Source organism: Anabrus simplex, chromosome 5 (genome assembly GCF_040414725.1).
Source record: "Anabrus simplex isolate iqAnaSimp1 chromosome 5, ASM4041472v1, whole genome shotgun sequence".
NCBI classification, from domain to species: domain Eukaryota; kingdom Metazoa; phylum Arthropoda; class Insecta; order Orthoptera; family Tettigoniidae; genus Anabrus; species Anabrus simplex.
Window position 1 is genome coordinate 402,497,962 of NC_090269.1, and position 18,266 is coordinate 402,516,227.

Here is an 18,266-nt window from a genome sequence, read left to right on the forward strand (position 1 = left end):
TGGTCAGTTTCCTGTACCTGGCATCTCAACTCATGACTTAATTTACCTGTGCTACTCTCTACGTGTACCAAAATATAAAGCTAAATACATTAGTTACAGGGATCTGAAAAATATCGATCTACAACTCCAAAACAATGCGTACACTTTACCTTGGGAAGATATAAAGCAGCTGCATGACACAGGCATGAAAGTGTCAAGATTTAACTCCTTACTCATAGGACTATATGACAAGCATGCTCCAGTTAGGCAAGCCAGAGTCACTCGCTCGCCTGCACCTTGGTTAACAATCGATATAAAATCAACAATGGCTCGCCGTGACGCAATGTTTCGCCGATACAAGGAAACAAATAATGAACTAGATTTTGAACAGTATCGTCTTTTATGTAACAGAACAAAGCAATTAATTTTGCAATAGCAAATTTAATCACATTAAGAATGTAACAAGGAACTTAAATGCACGTGAAACCTGGAACGAACTTCGAGCTATGGGAGTTGGAAAATGCAAAGAGCCACATGTGCAAACTATATCTCTCGATACACTTAACTCTCACTTCATAACTAACCCAATAAAAGAATCTCAACCTCAAAATCATATCAATCTAAATAAAAGAAACAGTGACCCTACAGAAAACGAACATAATTTCTCTTTTCACCCTGTCAGTGTAAATGATGTAAAGCGTATTTTGAATTCAGTTAAGTCACAAGCTAAAGGAACAGATAACATCCCAATAGGCTTTATAAAAAACATTATTGGCGCGGTCCTACCAATTATTACCCACATTGTAAACCACTGTCTCCCCACAGGGACGTTTCCAACTGCATGGAAGGATGCTCTAGTAACCCCAATATTAAAGCATACCGGTACCACTGCAAATGCGCCATCTGATTACCGGCCTATTTCGATTCTTCCCCCTCTCTCGAAAGTTCTTGAATGAGTTGTACACGAGCAGCTAGTAGAATTCTTAACCAGACATTCTCTTTTTGACCCATTGCAATCTGGCTTCAGAAAGGGACACAGTACTACTACTGCACTTCTTCGGGTAACAGATGACAGAAGACTAGCAATGGACAAACGGCAGGTGACGATACTGACACTCCTTGACTTTAGTAGCGCGTTTGAAACAGTAAATATAGACATACTACTATCCAAGCTACGCTCTCTGCATATCGGCCCGACAGCCCTAAATTTTTTAAAGTCGTACCTTACAAATCGTCACCAGTGCGTTGTGGTAAACAATCAAAGATCCCAATGGGCTATAAAATCATCCAGTGTCCCTCAAGGGTCTGTTCTAGGACCCTTACTGTTCGTCTTGCAGATTAATGACATATCTTCCACACTTCAGTATTGCAACTACCACTTATATGCTGATGATCTGCTGATATACAAACACACCACTACAAACAATTTACATGAAACAGTTCAGCATATTAATTCGGATATTGAAAGGCTTACCGCCTATGCTAAAAACAACCACTTAATCCTAAATCCTCGTAAAACGCAAAGTATTATCATAGGAAACTCTAAATTATTACATGTAATAAGCAATATCAATCCTCCTCCAATCATAATCAATGACGTTGACGTACCATACCTTAAAAATGTAACTAATCTTGGAATCTCCATCAATGAGAATCTGACCTGGAATGAACATGTAACAAATGTATGTAGAAAGGTTCATGCAGCTCTATATCTAAATGCTGAACAAGCTTTGAGACTTCAGCGAGCACAAAACTCATGCATACGATATGGCTTCCAACTGCGACATGATGCTCATGTCACACCATATTTCAAAACATTGGGATGGCTACACATAAATGAATGAAGGAATTTTCACCTTGTGACACTTGTTTACCAAGTGCTCTCGACGAACACTCCTACTTACCTCTCTTCTAATTTTCGTTTCCTTTCCTCATTCCACGAAATTAGTACCCGTTCTGGTTCCCTACTTGAAATTCCACTAAGTCGAACGAATTAATACAATCATTCCTTTTTAGTTACTGCATCGAGACTCTGGAATACACTCCCAATGTACATTCGGCACCTTACTTCCTCTGATAAATTCAAATCTGCCTGCCGAAAGTTTTTCCTGGGAACATAAAACTGAGTTTTGTGTATCAATGTGTGTTTGTTGTGTGAATGGGTTTTCTTCATTTTTTTATTATTATTATGCTTATTATTATTATTATTATTAGTATTAATATTGTCACACTAATTGCCGTACTGATATGTAGGCCTAACTTAGTCTTAGAATTATCTGTCCATAGTATTATGTCCTTTTAGAATTTCTATGTCTTACTTTTATGTTTACATTTTAAAATTTTTGTTTATAGCGGTTAAGTGTAAGAGAGGGCCGTGAGCCCTAACTTCGCCACAAATGTAAGTCAGGAATAAAAAAATAAATAAAAAAATAAATATGAAAATAAAAGTATTAAATAGGTGGATTATAAAACACCTTTATTGTTTTTTAATTGTAAATTTTCAATACGGACCAAAAATGAGATTTATAACATGTAATAATTTGCTTTATGATGCACTGACACAGATAGGTCTTATGGTGATGGGACAGGAAAGGTCTAGGAGTGGGAATGAAGCAGCCATGGCCATAATTAAAGTACAGCCCCAGCAATTGCCTTGTGTGAAATTTGTAAACCATAGAAAACCATATTCAGGACTGCCAACAGTGGAGTTCGAACCCACTATCTCCCAGATAAACAAATGTTTTGCAGAGAACTTTAGTCCATGTCTTCTGAAGAAAATCTGCAATTGAAATTGTTAGGATTTTCACGTACTTCCACAGCTTCCTGTATAATCCTAGACCCATTGTGTTTAGTGTGGGTTATAGCTCAAACATCTTGGAATACGACATCATGACACATGATAGGGCATGCAACAGGGACACTGGCTATCAATTAAGTAATATGTGGTTGCCAGCCATAAAGGATTTACATAGGCAGTTCTCCTTCCTGTCCTTTCACTATTGTTATTTCTTTCGGTGTTTTTCAAATTCGTACTCTCCTCATTACCAGACGGTTCACTCTTCATGCAGTGAACCATCTCGTGACAAACAAGAGTACCACTTACTGTAGACCAGTGGTAAGAATTCTTAAATTCAAACCTTCATTATTATAGAAAACTTACTCATGAACAGATGAAATTTTCTTCTGAAGAAGCAGAGTAAAGTCCTCTGCAAAATGTAAAGAATTTCACCTTGTTTTCTGACAGTAAAATGCCAAAAGCTTACCATCATGTCTAAAATGATGGGCCACAAAAGCATCAATCTAAGTATTATCTCTAACAAGGAACCCTCACAAGTGCGAGGTCACAGATGGGATGTCTAGTAAGGGGCATTTGAAAGTGCTGTAGTAACAATTGAGAGAGAAAACAATATTAGCTGCTAATGATGCACCATGTGCATAAGAGGGGAACAGCAAATGAGTGTCCAGGTGGTACAGAGATCAACCTTCTGTGGAATGTATGTGTTACACTTCACGGAATGGATTTCATCAAAGTTCACAAAATGTTCCAAACAAACCTTTGAATTGCACCCTGAGCACTGAATGAAAAATGACCACCACAGTGATCACAAAAGTTAGCGTCAGGCAAACACCTTAGGAGTTATAAATTGTTCAGGACGATTAGCTAGGTGTCCACTCTTAAAGAATGCACAGATAATCATATTGATATAACGTGGTGACGAGAACTGACAGAAAGTGACGGCATGCAACTGAATGCGAACCAGTCTATCGTGCAGTTTATTGTGAAACTGGCTATCCTTTATGGTGCAGTTGTTTTGCAGACACAAAGAAAACAGACGTCCAGAGGTTGAATTTGTCCCGTGGTTCCAGATGGTATGAATAGCAATGTCAAACATGTTTCAGGAGGGATTTTTTTTTTTTTTGTAACACAGTATAATTTTTATAGGCAGACCAGGAGTCAAGCAACAGCAAGTTATTTTCACCAGCTATGGGCCAAGAGCAGTGTTCATACCATAGCTTTAGTTCTGGTAAGCCCATTTTCCCACTCTTGATGGCTATGATGTAAACATTCCCTACTGCCCATGCTATGTCCCTGACATGCCGCAGATTCATTGGAGGCACACAACCTCCAACTTCTCACAGCACAATAAATAACTTTGCAACCAATTTGCCATCCACCCTAACAGTAGGCATAATTGTATATGAATGCGTTAGGGTATTGATGTTCGTTGTTCAAGCTATACCTCTCTTGGTACCTCTAACTGCCAGGGTACCTTTCATATGCATTTCCTTGTCAAATCTCGATTGGTTGGTGTTAAAAATGAATGCCGCATTAAACAATGGAATAAGATTGTTTACCTCCTCTGATTCTGCAGTTTGCTGTGTATCGTCAAGTTGCCGCTTTGACTGGAATCTTTTTATTTTGTGTCGTCCAATGCTGTAGCTCCATTTGAAATTGTGCAATCATCCACTACACCCCTTGAAGTCACTACAACCTACATCCTATAACGTACAGGACTAAGTCACTATCATGCACATCGTGTAACTTGTCTCAAGCGTTTCCTTGAATCGCACAAACAACTATCTTTTAAACAGGTTCGCCTTGTCCTCCCTTGAAGTACCATAGTTTTTCTTATGCACCACCCAGTCATACTGCTGTGGACTTATTCAAATTCTCTTAGTAATTATTACTGTCTTTTACTATATTGTGGATGGTCATTCATGTACGTAATTGTCTCATATCCACTTGCTAGACAATGATTGTTCTTTACTACATTTCACTGGAGCCGGGAGTTCTGGCTCCAACGTGGACGATGAACTACATGCCTGGACATCACCTTCACCCATATTGTTATCAGTGCAATCCGCATGTGCAGTGTCCACATAGTGGAGATTATATGACACTACACATTCCACTGAATCACCTTGCAAAAACGCTAATATGTTAACTGCCACTTCCTTATCTGCGAAATGTCTTACGTTTCTTTCTGATGAAATATCAACGCTCGCAACTGTCACTGTAGATATAAGGTGATGTTTGCTTTGTTCATGGTTGCCACTACACTGGTTCATATCAGTACTACTAGCAATATAGCACTGTTGTGATATACGTGTCAAATGTGCCCTTTGACTGCACCTCATAGCCTCATGCTCTATTCTCTTTTGGATACCTACAGTTTTTTCCCCTCCTACCATTACCAGCCAATACTGTGCATGTAGGGGTAGAGGATAGATGGGGCTTCGAATGCATTCCATATCATTGGCCGTTCGTGACCTTACACTCGTGAGGGTTCCCTGTAAGTGTACAAAGTTCTATCCTCCATCAAATTTTCAAGGAACAGAGGTTTCTCGCATTTAACAACTTATTAATAATATTAATAAGGTTTAGACAATCATTAAATACTTACACTATTTTCAGTACCATTATAATTAATGGAAAGGAACAACACAAGTGACATAAAAATTCATGCAGAGAGAGTAAAAACACAGAAAGGAATACATAAAATGATAAACACAATGACAAGTCAGTGTGGGAAGACGGAGCAACAGAAAATTGAGTCTAATAGACTTTCTCTCTTCATCAATCTCAATTTCTCAACATCAATTTTTTCTCAGCCTCTGGAGAATACCACCTATTTGTGTCTTACTTTTTCCTTCCTTTTTTTTTCTGGGTTTATCCAGTTTTCTCCTTATCCACCTGTACCGCATGAAGATTGAAGATCTGCCAAGATGGCTCCATAATAAATGTTTGAAGCTCAACCTCCTCATGAAGTTGAGAAGCAGAAATGAGATCATAAGGGGCTGAAAGGAAAGTGATGTAGAAGACAGCAGTGCATGAAGACACAGAGACATCCTCATCTTATCTTTCCGATGCTTCCCCCCCAATGCTGATCTGCCATTGTGATTATCTTATTGTACGTTCTTATTAATATTCCATTCTCTCTCTCTCTAGGGACTTCCCAAACATGTGAGAATTAATAAAGCGGTGGATAGTAAATGCCAAAACAACATGAAAAGTCCCAGAGAACATATGCCCTATACTGCATATAATGAACTTCATTTGTTAACCTCCATCAATAACTGAGAAGAGTCCACCCTTTTTCAATACCTGATATTGTACTATTTTTAAAAGAAATACATTTTTCAACTAACTTATATTAAACGTTAATGGCTGACTGGCAGGTTGGCCGTGACATTATGTTTTTCTTGAAGAGGTTGGATGTTAGGCGGCACCCAAAATGTGATTTACAATATTATTATGGCAATTATACGCTTCACTGCTTAATCTTACTAAGTTTACAAAAGGAGTACTTCATTACCCCACCTATTCAATACAATTTGTAATCACTGCTCAATATCGGTAGTTGGGTTAACTCCTCGAAGGAGTTAATGAAATATCTCGATATATATCGAAACACTGCTATGGAATTCCAGCAAGAAACGACCCAGTCTTTCTGTTTATGTTCTGTGTACTCATTGAGTATCTTGCTGTCTACCAGTAATATAGAAAGCAAATGTAAACAAACCTTTTTGAGCGATGCAGACATTATTGATGCAGTTGAGAATTCTGACAGTGATAATATGTTTCTCTCGACTATTTATGAAAAAGATAGGAGAAAATTGGTGGAAGAACTGTCAGCCGAGAGAGTCTGTGCAAGGATCAGCGAAGCGAGGGTGTCAATTAATATGTGACACATGTGAAAGTCTGAATGGGAAATGACATTTTATTTATTCCAATGAGAAAAGCAACACAAAGGACTGCACAGTGTGTTCAAATAGGAAGGATGGTCCATGGGAAACTGTGTACTTTCGTGCAACTTGTGAAAAGAAATCTGGTCTGCATCCAGGTGTTTGTTTCTTACTGTTCCACACAAGAGTCAATTACAGGACTAAGTACTAAAGGTGTATGTGGGAAACAAATCAGAAAAGCAAAATCAGTAGCAAAATCAACCCTCTATTTAAAGATTTAACCCTGTATTTAAATTTTAGTTAAATTAAAGCATTTGTGTGAAACTTGTAAAATTTTTCCTTTTTAAATACGACCTACTGAGCAAACAATCTTTATTTAAATATGACTGCTAAATGTTAAAGAGTACATGTTTCATTCCTCGTTGGGGGGGCATCTTCAACTAAAAGAAGGCATATATTCCATAACACATAGCAAATACATAACAAATAAACACACTAAAATTATTTAAGTTTGAAATACTGCATGTATATAACAATATTGTCTCTTGTTAATGCACAGTGCTTGCATAGTACGTCTTATGCTAATGGTATTTCAATTTATAAAAATGATGTGATATGATGACACATTTGTTGAATTACAAAATCTCTTCTTCGAAGTTGTTTATTTGTACTTAATATTAGTGTCTTGTTGAATTCCGAGATTGTTGTTGTTCTTATCCTAGCAAGGGAAACTCCTCTCGATAATGTTAGACTGCTTTACAGGTGTATAGTTCGACAGTTGAACATGAAGAATTTGTTCCAAAATATTTCTTCAGGAGTTTCCCTTCCGGTCCTCTTAAAATGGTGAACACATAGAGGTATAACATTCATACTGCCGGCAACCGACTGATTTAAAGTTAGTTGAAAAATGTATTTCTTTTAAAAATAATACAATATTTGGAACTGAAAAAAGGATGGACTTTTCTCAATTACTGACTTGAATATGACCTACAATCCATTGTTCACGAGCTAAACCTGTTTTAGTTATTAGCTGGAATGGGGGAGAGTTCGAATTTAGGATTAAGTTCAGAGTCAAACGTGCTGTTATGGACATTGAAGTACTTCACCAGCATGTGGAACAAGGTTCTCATCGATGCCTGCAGTGTTCGAACGAGCCAGACAATCAACGAGGTGATGTGTTCAAGTGTGCTATCAGGTGCACGGTGGACATTTTGAGCACTTCTTGTATTCCTGATTGTACACCTTACATGGCAAGAGCTACTTGACGAGGGATGTGCCAGGTAAGGCTATCACCCATACTTCCCAAAGTTGGAAAGTCTGTAACTCATAAACGATCTACCATAGGACATATGTTCATAGGGACTTTTTGTATTGATTTCGGGTGTACTAACCAATACCTGATTACTTCCCACAAATTTGAGAACACCCTATATATATGTTTCAGTAGCATTATTTCAACTCAATAATAATAATAATAATAATAATAATAATAATAATAATAATAATAATAATAATAATAATAATAATAACAATAACAACTTCCATGGTTTCCCATTTTCACACCAGGGGCTGTACCTTAATGAAGGCCACAGTTGCTTCCTTCCTACTCCTAGCCCTTTGCTATCCCATCATCGCCATTAGACCAATCTGTGTCAGTGCAACGTAAAGAAAATTATAAAATAATAATATGTAGGCCGTCCAGAAATTAAATTTCCCTATTTCTTTTCTTGCAAAGTAAATGTATTTAGTTGGGAAATATAAGCATGTATGATATAGCAATCATACACCAGCTGGACAAGTCATGCCTGGTGTCTGTAGCGCAGCAGCAGTGGCTCAAAATATCAGCTCGTATTCTTTCTCTCACCGCCTGCGAAGTTCAGTGTGTGATAAAGTTTCTACAGATATTGTGATGGGCCATTTAAAACAAGAGGCGTGGGATGCTCAGTGCTGATATTCTGCTGATCCATGGTAATGCTCGCCCACATACAGTTCGACAATCAGAAACTGTACCGCAGGAGTTCAGCTGGGAAGCATTTGATCATCCACCATACAATCAACTTTTTTTTTTGGCTTTACGTCGCGCCGATACAGATAGGTCTTATGGCGACGAGGGGATAGGAAAGGCTTGGGAGTGGGAAGGAAGCGACCATTGCCTTAATTAAGGTACAGCCCCAGCATTTGCCTGGTATGAAAATGGGAAACCACAGAAAACCGTCTTCAGGGCTGCCGACAGTGGGGTTCAAACCCACTATCTCCTGGATACAAGCTCACAGCTGCACGACACTAACTGCACACCCAACTCACCCGGTCCGTACAGTCTTGATCTTGCTCCCAGTGACTTTCATCTTTTCATGCTTCTCAAAAAAATTCCTGTCAACATTTTCACACAGAAGCTGAAGACTAATGTCACGCTGAATCCATTCCCAGGCGGCAGACTTCTACAACACCGGCATAAAAAATCTGATCTCACGATATGACAAGTGTCTTAATTCTGGTGGTGATTATGTCCAAAAATAGCACCAACATTGCTGTATTAGCTACCAATAAAGTTTTACGTGTAACTATGTTGTCTTTTTTTTTTTTAATAGGGAAAATTTCTGAATGGCCCTCGTAATAATGTTATTGATCTTATGTCCCACTAACTACTTTTTAAAATTGTTTTCAGAGATGCCATGGTGCCAGAAGTTTGTCCTACAGGATTTCTTAAACTTGCAGGTAAATCTAAGACAAGAGGCTGGCGTATCTGAGCATCTTCAAATACCACCGAAATGAACCAGGATTGAACCCACCAACCTGAGCATAGAAGGCCAGTGCTCTGCTCTCTGAGCTACCCACCCCTACCCAGCCATTTTAACTCCATCTTTTAATGAAGTTACAACACTGCTGAAAATTCAGAAAGGCTCATTTAGAGGAGGAAGAGAATGGAGCTAATGAATCAGCTTTGGAAATAAATAATTTTTTAATATGTACCATTTTAATGATTTTAAAAGCATGATAATCTATCCATGCCTGAGCATTCCTACCATTCAATTAAACTGGCAACCACCACTACTAGCAAAAGGATGATTCATTCATTAATAATGCAGAATAGCATGTCTTACATATCTGCTTTCATCAGAAGGCAGCATCATGCCAAGTCTATTAATGAGGTTTGTACCAGAAATGATCTCAAAGATTGTGGGAAGTACTTTGGCATTCCGTCCCATGTTGATGTGACTTTACAATGCAAAGTTCTTTTCATATCTCATAGCTATGAATTTCTACACTACTGTATTTCATTACTGATTAAACATATTTTCAAAACTATAGCATCTTATAATTTCTTTGACCTTACCCCTATACAGGGCGATTAATGAGGAGTTACACTCAACTGCAAGTTCATTTCTGAATGTACTACAAGTGAAAATATAAAATTGAGATCTTATAAATGTGGATACTTCTCTCACTATTTCTTCTTATTATTCAGTTCCCATTTCCAGCTCTCTCTCCTAGGTTGGGTTATGATGGTAGTGGTAGTGGTGGTTTTTGTTTTAAAAGGAAGTACAACTAGGTAACCATACTCTCTGAACAACTTAAGTGAAAACAAAATAAAATTAAAACTACTCATTAAACGGAGGAATTTGAAAATGAATTATGAATCAAGAATCTCCACCATTGCCTGTCTCTTCATCACTTTCTTCCTGGTTCCAATATTTCTTCTATCTTTCCTCGTCTCTTTGCTATACTCTACTCCACTATATCCATTCACATATTTTGAGGCCTCTTTTTGTGGTCCCTTTCCTGTTGGTTTCTCTGTGAATATTTTCTTTGTTACTTGGTCTTTTCCTATTTGCAACATGCATCCGTACCATTTGAGCTTGCTTGTTTCTATCATGTCCTGTAATTTTGGGACCCCAATCCTCTTTCTAATTTCTTAATTTCTGCTTCCCTATGAAACCTCCAAGGAATGCCATCTCGGCAGTTGTAAATTATCCTGTGTTCAGCTCCTTGGCTGAATGGTCACTGTGCTGGCCTTCGGTTTTAAGAGTCCTGGGTTCAATTCCCAGCCAGGCCATGGACTTTTCTGTATGGTTAATTCCTCTGACTAGAGGACTACTGTCAGTGCAGAAAGTATGTGCGGTCGAATTTAAATACTAATAAAATCTGAACCGGTCCACCAATCTAAAATATAATCACACCATCGTAAAGCTTGTTTTATTCTACGTTCCTTGGTGGTATTTACATATTTTTATTATGTTTCTTGTAAAACCTATTTTCTTGCCCGTTTTTTTTTTTTTTTTGTAAACAACAACTTTGTAGTTCCATTACATCAAAACCCAGTTCGATTTTCATGAAATTTAGGTGTATTATGGAATGACCTATTAAAAATAATTCTGAAGTTTATTTACTTCACACACTTTGGTAAAATCTGTGGCTTGGTTCTAAAAGGGCCAATGTCATTTTTTATCAAAATTGAGATATTAACTGATACAAATGCGTTTTATCCTGGCTTGCAACATGTTAAAAGGGCCAATGTCTCTGTTAAGTTCTAAATGAACAGTTAACGTTTAATTAAATAAGCCCTTGCCAATAATGTTAGATTACCAATAAAGATTAGAGACCTGGCAATTTTTAAAGAATACGATTGAAAAAATTAGCGTTTAATAAGGCGACTTCCACGAAGAAAGAATAAAGTTATTTTAAGTTAGTTGTTGAAAAAAATAATTGGAAAACTATAAGCAAAACTTCAAATGCTCATAGCTCAAAAAAAGTTTTTTTGACATTGGCCCTTTTAGAACCAAGCCACAGAAATAGTTGTTACTATTTTTGTAAAAGGCTGTCCGTCCTAAATCCAGATTGAGTTCATCATCAGAAATGTCTAAAGTTTTTTTTTTGTTTCAAATCGTTGTATACAGAAAACGTTCAATGATTTCTGAATTTTAAACTGATTTTTATTTGAAAGCGAGTGAATGGTGAATACATTTCTCCAGATATAGTTCGCACCAGGAAGGGCATCATCATCATACTAAAAATAATAATAATTTATATGATTTATCCCTTCTCAGAAATGTACACTCACTAAAACATACTTGGCCCAAATTACAAAAAAGGGACCCACATAAGAAAATAAATACAAGAGATCTATTCTAAGATAGAGAAGATCACGATCACAGTGCACAAACGTAGTACTTGCTTCTATAGTCACCTACAACAAATGGACAACTCTCGTTGGACAAAATGCATTTTTAACAATTCTGACTCAAAACCAAAAACAACAATTCCCTCGTAGAGTGAATTTGTGACTTTGTCTCAAGGTGTTACTGCTCTTTTTAGGCACACCCTCAATGGAGGTGAGCTGCATGTACCATTTTAACCATATACCAGCCCTCCTGCCATTCTTAAATCTCTGGCAGTACCAGGAATCATACCCAGGCCTCCAAGGATGGCATCTAATCATGCTAAATGTTACGCTATGCAGTCGGACAATATTTAAAGTTAAAAACTTCATCACTGATCCGTATTGAACTAATGATTACAATGCTAAAAAGAGAAAGATGTTCCACCTATTCAATACAATAATATTGTTGCACGAATTAATGTAGCAACATATTTAATATGTTATGGCACCGGTTTCGACATAAGTCCAAGTCATCATCAGCCACTACAAAAAAGGCAAGAAGTCAACACAATTGTAACACTTATGACACTTTTCTTGAATTAAAAATAGAAGATCATGTAGAGGTTCTTGAGCACTCTTGCTGTAGAGAGGTTAAAAAAAATGATGCAGTATAATTCACAATTGTTGTTATTCAAGGAATAAAATTTGTTGCTAGGTAACAAATGATATGATTTTGTTTTAGTACTTCAAAAGGTGGATAGTGGTGTATATATATAAACTCTTAGAATATGAGACTATTAGTAATGATATGGATTTTGTAGAATCTAAGATTGATCCTCATATTAAATTTTACACTTGAAACTTAATCCAACAGTTCAATCAATTTTCTAGATATAACAATTAGCAGATTACCTTATTCTTTATCTTATATGATTTATAGGAAACCCACACAAACAGCTACTGACAAGATTCCTCACACCCGCAATCACATAAATGTGCCACTTACAACAGTATGGTTAACCGCGTTTTCAAAATACTTTGATCTAAAGAAAATTTAAATAAAGAACTTAATATCATACGTTCCATCACTAAATTTAATGGTTACAGCAGATTTTTTATTGAACGAATAATCAATAAATTTAAACACCGAACAAATACAACACTATCAAATGACAATCCTAAACCAGCAGCTTACTCTACCTTCACTTTCAATGAAAACGTCTACTACATGGCCAATATCTTAAAAAAACATAATTCCAAAATTTCCTTTCGAACTAACAATAGAAACATGGATGTGATTTATAACTCCAAATCTATAAACAGAACTAATACATTTTCAAAATCTGGCGTATACCGTTTTAAATGCAACACCTTCTTACATTGGACAAACTGGATGCAGCTTCAAAATTAGATATTCAGAACATGTTAACGCGATAAAATACAATAAATTCTCAGCAATAGGGCAACACATGCAAGACAGAAAACATCATTTGACTACGTTAGACCAAGACATTGAAATTATCAGTACCCTAAACAAAGGCCCTCTTCTTGACATCACTGAAAATTGTTTAATACACCTTGATCAATATTTTAATCCTAAGCAAAACCTTAACGATTTGTCTGAAAAACCGAACATTCTTTTTGACTTCCTTATCTTAGTTTTCAAAAGCTTCAAGTTGAAAAGTAGGCGTTCAATCTTCCACGTAATACACAACACCTTCTCGCGCTACTTGCCCTTACCACAACACCCCCCTGACCCACCTTAAACTACTCCCCTCACTCCCTTACCCCCCCCCTATCCCCTACCTATATTCAATTTCCGGTTCTTACTTCCTCTTGTACTTCATGACAAGGCTAAATTAAAGTGAGCCTCATAACAGTACAGTACTTAACTTACCATTTTCACTTTTCTATTTCTTATTTTTAATTTATTTTATTTTCCTTAGATCTCATAAAATCCATATCAGTACTAATAGTCTAATATTTTAAGAGTTTTTATATATACCACTATCCACCATTTGAAGTACTAAAACAAAATCATATCATTTGTTACCTAGCAACAAATTTTATTCCTTGAATAACAACAATTGTGAATTATACTGCATCATTTTTTTAACCTCAAGATCTACAGCAAGAGTGCTCAAGAACCTCTTACATGAACTTCTATTTTTAATTCAAGAAAAGTGTCATAAGTGTTACAATTGTGTTGACTTCTTGCCATTTTTGTGTCGGCTGATGATGACATGGACATATGTTGAAACTGGTCCCATAACATATTAAATATGTTGCTAGATTAATTCGTGCAACAATATTATTGTATTGAATAGGTGGAACATCTTTCTCTTTTTAGCATTGTAGTCAGACAATACCCTGGTACATTAACATGAAGAAAGACCTTGAAGAAATGGACCTATGACCATAAGACGTGCACAAATGAGACCTTTTCAGAACAAGCATCATGACGTTTGGGATTTTCCAAGATGAAAAATGTACAAGTGGAACAAAAGGTCAGATGAACACCATGCTGGACGCAGCAAGCTAATGAAAACATACTCGATTAAACGAAAGTGAAATAAATACCAGAATGTATAAGAAACTTATCGTGGTTCCTAGTTTGCCAATTACTGGATAATAAATAAATAAATTAAATAAATAAATAATAGTACGGCCTCAGCTACTGTGTGCAAGCATTTTAATTTGATGCCATCTGGCTGCATGCTCATCAACTTCAGCATTCCATTTTACTTTAGGCCTACTAGATGGCAGAGTAAATCGAATCCCTCTTGGGTGTCTATGATTGAGTTTTAATGAATTTTTTTGCATAAACACCAAATGTGTCACCAGAGATCTTTTACATCCTGACATCATGATATGGAGTGTCAAATGGACTTTCTTTCGCCCTTCAAAAATCCAACTACCTCCGCCAGGCTTGAATGTGCTATCTTGGGATTTGGAAGCCAACATACTACCAATGGTCCTCAGAGAACTTCTCTGCTATTACATGATATTCTCCTTGTATTTTTGCTTGATATAGGGCTCTTCTTGCATAGTTTCTTTCATACCAACTAAAATGGAAGTATATTAATACTGTCTGTTGGTAAAGTCTTCAGGACAGAAGGTGGTTGGATTCTCTAAAAGCATCATAAAAGGTTGTGTGGTTATAAGGAAATCACAAGAACCGAAGGCAATGCTATAATGAAGTGTACAAGACATGATTAGAAATGAGATATTTTTCCAAAAAAAATATAGCTATGATGAGATCCAAACTCAAGTCGTTGAGGTTCGTAGACGAGTATGGTGACCACTCACCCATCGCTCTGCTTGACTGTGCTGTCACTCTTCAAGTACATATGCATTGCATTGGAATTGGAGATTCATCAATTTTTTAGAAATTATTAGATTGTGGACCTGACATGTTGAAGTAAAATTTGTTCCCCTTTTAGTGTTCTATCACCTCCACTTGGTCTGAAGTGGACCCTGCATCATGACATTTGACTTTTTTTTTAAAAATGAAAGTGTATTGACCTAAACCCTTATACATGAGTTACTGTTGAGTGTCTCCCGACTGGTACATTGAAGCTCGTTGAAATCAGTTGGACGTAGGGTCCGGCCTCTCCTTGTCAGTCTCATGTATGGCCGTAACAGTATGTGAGGTATGGGTGATGCTAAACAATGACAGTCAGAGCAAGACTAAATGAGCCTGGATTTTAAGAAAGGTGCTACTCATAAGAGCACCTGTGCTGGAAAAACACACTTTGGCTCAGTGAGAAAAGCAATGGCAAACTATCTCATTCCTCATCATGTCTTGTACACCTCATTATAGCATTGCCTTTGGTTCTTGTGATTTCCTTATAACCACACAACCTTTTGTGATGCTTTCTGAGAATCCAACCTTCCTCTGTTCTGAAGACTTCACCAACAGACAGTATTAATATACGAGGGCAAGTCAATAAGTATCTGCAATTTTGCTCTAATTATATTTAGGTTGGCTCTACGGCATTGTATGCTCACCAGCCACTAGATGGCACTGTTGTCTACATCTGTGGTAGGTTTCAGCGTTATCAGATCAGTACAGCTTGCGTTGTTGCGATTTAAAGATGGCCATGCCCCTCTCTGTTTGCACCAAGGAAGAACAGCATTCAGTAATCCATTTTTTGTGGTCTGAGAGGTACCAGGAGCGGAAATTCATAGAAGACTTTCAGCACAATACGGGACAATGTTTTGCCACAGCGGATGCTTCCATTCCATGCTCTGACCATCACTCCCTGGTTCGAAGTGATGAACCCATGTTTCATCTCCAGTGATGATCCATTTCAGAAACGTTTCACCTTCGTTAGCATGACGGTCCAGTAGCTGCTGACAGATTCTCACATGACTGTGCTTCTGTTCTTTATTGAGTTGTTTTGGAACCTATCTCGAACAGACTTTGTGAAAGTAAAGCCTGTTATGCATGATTTCATATGCAGAACCATGGCTAATATGCATATGGTTTGCCACGTCATAAACAGTCACTCGTCTCTTATTCAGGATCATATCATGTACTTGTTCAATATTGGCATCATTGACAATTGCAGATGGACGCCCGGATCTTTCCTCATCGTTCACGACCGTGCAACACCTTTTGAACTGTTCAATCCACTAGTAAACACTTTGCTGTGGTAAAACATTGTCCCTGTATTGTGTGCTGAAAGTCTTGTATGAATTTCTGCTCCTGATACACCCTCGGACCACAAAAAGAATGATTACAAAACGCTGTTCTTCTTTGGCACAAACAGAGAGTGGCACGGCTATCTTTACGTCGTAACAGCGCAAGCTGTACTGATCTGATAACGCTGAAACCTACCACAGACATAGACAACAGTGCCATCTAGTGGCTGGGGAGCACACAATGCCATAGAGCCAACCTACAGACAACTAGAGCAAAATTGCAGATACTTATTGATTTGCCAACGTACTTCCATTTTAGTTGGTATGACAGAAACTGTGCAAGAAGAGCCCTATATCAAGCAAAAATATGGGGAGATCATCATGTAATAGAGGAGAAGCTGTCAGTTTACAGAGAGAAAAAATTACATGTCAAACAGTCAGTTGTAGCTGAAAAGCAGAAATGCAAGGAAGAATTGGCTGACAACACAGGATGGGAATAAGAAACTGTCACACAGAATCGTTACAAGTAGAAGAATTGGAACTGAATCTATCCAATCTGTAGAACTTCCTAATATTGAGGTGATTAGGGATACGACCAAAATATTACAGGAGCTTTACTGAACTGTGATGAAAATGTCACTCCATTAGATGACAAATCTTATGATTTTGGCAGCACAAATACCAATAGTTTGACATGGTTGAAAGTGGAGACAGCAGTATCTAAACTGAAAAGCAACAAGTCAACTGGATCAGAAAAATTTAGTGTTGAGATGAACAAAGCACTCAGAAAGGTTGGACAACAGTGTATGTACAGAGTACTGAACAAATTTTGGAAAGGATGTAATACCCAATGACTAGAAGCAGGGAGTCATACCACTGCTGACAAGAGGTGATAGGAAGAAATGTACCAACTACAGAGGTGTAACTCTACTGTCACATGGCCTCAAAATCTACGAATCCATTCTTGAGAGCAGGATTAGAAAATACGTTGAACCTATACTTGAGGAGGAACAACATGGATTTAGACCTCATAGATCAACTCTAGACCTCATTTTTGCCACCAGAATGCTCTATGAGGACTATTGGCAGAAAGGGAAAACACTTATAAGTGTTTTTTCTGGACATCGAGAAAGCATATGACACTGTACCACGAGGTATATACGGGAATTTTTGAGACATTATAAAGAGCCCGATAACATCATAGTATGAGAACAACAATTATATGACGAAACCAGGAGTTGTGTCCATGTACAAGATGGAAGGACAGGTTGATTTGAAATGAAGAGTAGAGTACAACAAGGAAGTTGTCTTTCACCACTCCTCTTCATAAGCTTAATGGATGAATTTTTAAAATCAGTTAAAAGAAAGGATCCAACAACTAATGACCTGTTTTTTTCTGATTATGGAATGGCACAGGGTGAGATGGAAGCAGAAGTACAAGCTAGACTAGATCTTTAGCATGAAGCTTTTACAACCTAAGGTCTTAAAATCAGCAAAACCAAGACAGTTGGCTTGGTGATAAGTAGAAACTCTCCAACTGTTCATCTACGACTTGGAGATGAGGAGATGGATAGTGTAGAAAACTTCCAGTACCTAGGTAGTGTTCTGTCCTCAGAAAAAACTATACATCAAGAGATTAGCAACAGAATACAGAAAGCTTCCACATTCTATCACGCTGTATATTAAATACTTTGGAACAAAACATTTTCGTTAATTTCCAAGATCAGCTTGTACAAAATACATCTGGTACCCCTGTTGACGTACGGTCTGGAAGCCGCAACACTTACTGGATCAACCAAGAGTCGTCTTCAAGCAACAGAAATGAAGTTCCTCCGTTCTTGTCCACAAAAAACAA

The 18,266-nt window shown here is 37.4% G+C and overlaps 1 protein-coding gene across 1 annotated transcript in view; it reads right to left on the reverse strand.

Annotated features, from left to right (window-relative positions):
• Positions 1–18,266, reverse strand: part of LOC136874177 (unconventional myosin-Ie) — a 458,144-nt gene that overhangs the window by 409,714 nt on the left and 30,164 nt on the right. The window lies entirely within an intron of this gene.